This window comes from Lontra canadensis, unplaced genomic scaffold (genome assembly GCF_010015895.1).
Source record: "Lontra canadensis isolate GAN:19392208 unplaced genomic scaffold, GSC_riverotter_1.0 scaffold3, whole genome shotgun sequence".
NCBI classification, from domain to species: Eukaryota; Metazoa; Chordata; class Mammalia; order Carnivora; family Mustelidae; genus Lontra; species Lontra canadensis.
Window position 1 is genome coordinate 5,290,986 of NW_022630997.1, and position 2,784 is coordinate 5,293,769.

Here is a 2,784-nt window from a genome sequence, read left to right on the forward strand (position 1 = left end):
AGGCAGAACCAGTTCTTTCTGGCAAGTGTGGCGCCTGCAGCCACAGGTCCATATTTTGCACTCTGGGCAACTCCACCTGCGTTCCCACTGCTGGGGATCACCCAGAGCTGGGAGCCTCTGGCTTTGGTAACTCATTCTCCTAAGTGCAGATGTTTACACTTTAGTTTCCTCATTTACAGGATTAAGAGACACGAGATTTGTCTCATCATAAAAATATTAATTTTTTTTTTAAATCCCGTCTGCTGAGTTTACAGAAGAGTTACAGAAGGCAGCTGCTAGTGGGCCCATCGGACCATGCAGCACACATGCTGCTACCTCAGAGGAGACCCGCGCTTGCCACTCTGGGTTCCCGCCGCCAGTTCCCACAGAGGCTCTTGTCAGCAGAAATCGCCCAGGTAAGGAATGGGCTGTGGTCAGGGGCCACTTCTGTGTGATTCTATTTCTCAAAGCCTGGTCCGCGGGTCACCTGCATGGGAATCACTTGGGGCGGGACTGGGGAGAGGCTTGTTTGAAGTGAAGACGCCTAGACTCGAGCCCAGCCTAGTGAGGGAGCATCTCTGAGGCAGGAATCCAGGAGTCTGCTTTATTTGCTAAGTCACACATGTGATTTTTGGATAGACTGAAGATTGAGAACCACTAGTATTACTTTTCTTAGATGGGATTTTTGGTTTATTTTTAGTCTAGTAATTAAAGTAATGGCAGACAGTGCTTCCTCTGGGTTAGTCATTGTTCTAAATACTTCTATCTACATACGCACTAATTGGACCCTTACAAAACTGTATGACACAAGTCTCTTAGAATCCCCATTTTATAAGAATGGACAGAAACGCAGAGAAGTTAAGTAACTTGCTTAATATCACACAGCTAGGATTCAAACCCAGGCAGAATCTGGTCCAGAGTCTACACATTGAACTCTAGACAGGCTATTTGATGCCCCGGTTTTCTATAATACAACCATATCCCCCCGTGTCGCACCCATATGGCAAACACCTCTTCTTTCAAAACTAACTTAGCCTATTTGCCTCTGTGAATCTTCTTCCTTCCCCCCATGAGGCAGAATACTTCCTTCTATCATGTGTGAAAGGGAAGATGGGAGCACAGGCAGGTAGCAGAGCTGCAATCTTGCCTCTTGGCCTTACCCCTGACACTGTGACATCTACTACTTGTTAGCATTGGCATCAAAACCACAGTTCTTGGGTTGTTAAAAGGGACCCTACCTCACAACATTCACTGGCACTGAGTTTGTCTGTCATTCAAACTGTGAAAACCCACGCCAGATTTCTTAGGCGTGAAGTAAAAGTTCCCCTCATTACTCATCAGAGAAACTCCAGGTGAAAGGCTGACTCTTGTCTGTTGAAGAGGTGAATGAATGAATGAATGAACAAATGAATGAATGAATTCTGTATGTCATTCTCTGGTGTCTCATCAGTGCCCTGGGGGATCAAGCTTCCTGTTCTTATCATATCTCCTTTCCCTTAGCAAAGGTCCTGCTTTGCTAAGGAGGGTCATTACCCCTCCTTGGCAGGTGGAAATGTGCTGACCCACATCATGATGCCTCCTGTCACGTAGTGCTTTTATCCGAAGTAGACGACAAACCCTCCTGAATTGTCGGATCCATCCTACAATAGAGCTGGGACTTGGGCATTATTATCATTCTCATTGTGTGTGCAGAACCATTAAAACTGAGGGAAGGTTAATGAACCTGCCCAAGGTCACCACACATGAGCAGCTCCGCCAACCTCGGAAGCACCTTCCTCACCCACAGACTCTCCCTTCCATCCCGCAGTCCTTCCCGCTCTCCTGGACTCCTACTGCCATTTGCTTCAGTGTCCACCTGCGAGCTCTGGTCACTGGTGCGTTTCCTGGTATCTGATACTCTTTCACTCCCAACAAGTACATTTCCAGCGTGACAATCACTCCATCAGCCACTCAAAGCAGGAGCACTTGAAAGGAGGATGGCTATTTTCCATGAGTACAATTATTTATGTGCACAAATAATCGTGCACATAATTGGCTAATGGAGAGTGCAATTGGCCACATGTGGGCATAATTAGCCACTTGCCCCTCATTTGGAGGGTATAATTATCAAAGCAGGCAATTTTATATCTGCGGATAATTGTACATGCAGAAGAGAATGGCGGATAGGAAATCCGGTCCTTAATTACTTTTCATGTCATTATTTTCAGAAAAGCATTTGAAGATAAAGGTAACTTTCTGCTTGCAATTGTCTGCTTGGATCAAGTGTCAGATCTGGTCGTGAGGAGAAGGCAGAGAGCAGGGCACAGGGAAGAATGCGCCAGGATTTTGTGTACGGAGCTGAAGTCTGAAGCTTCCTTGCCAGAAACACCCCAGCAGCCAATTACCCTGGACATTACACCGAGGCCCACCTAGTGGTCAGCCATCTGCCTACGCAGACAATAAAGCTCAGTTTTTATCCTTCTCCATTACTGTGTATCATTTTTGCTTTAGCAGTTTTAACGTTTTCCTCACTTTGTGGTTTTATAATCTCAGAAACGCCAGTTGGCTTGGCACAGCAAGTGACTCTGTTCACTGCTGGAAGTGGGTCATTTAAAATGCTTTAACAATACCTTTAACTAGTCATTCATCTGGGGATGTACACAGAATAATAAATGGAGAACACGTCTCTTTGTGGTTTTTCCAAGACGTTAGATGACAGAGATTTTAAAGTCTCTGCTGTGCCCCCTGCATTCTGGTTTAAACAGCTCTGCAAAAACTTTCCCACTCTCCCACTCAATCACACAAAAATACACTTGCTAACAGCAG

The 2,784-nt window shown here is 45.7% G+C and overlaps 1 long non-coding RNA gene across 1 annotated transcript; it reads left to right on the top strand.

Moving 5' to 3' along the window:
• Positions 1-355: 355 nt before the first annotated feature.
• LOC116879244 lies at positions 356-2,439 on the top strand. Its single transcript, XR_004384985.1, has 2 exons — positions 356-395; positions 2,187-2,439. It is a non-coding gene; the product is annotated as an uncharacterized LOC116879244 (long non-coding RNA).
• Positions 2,440-2,784: the final 345 nt, after the last annotated feature.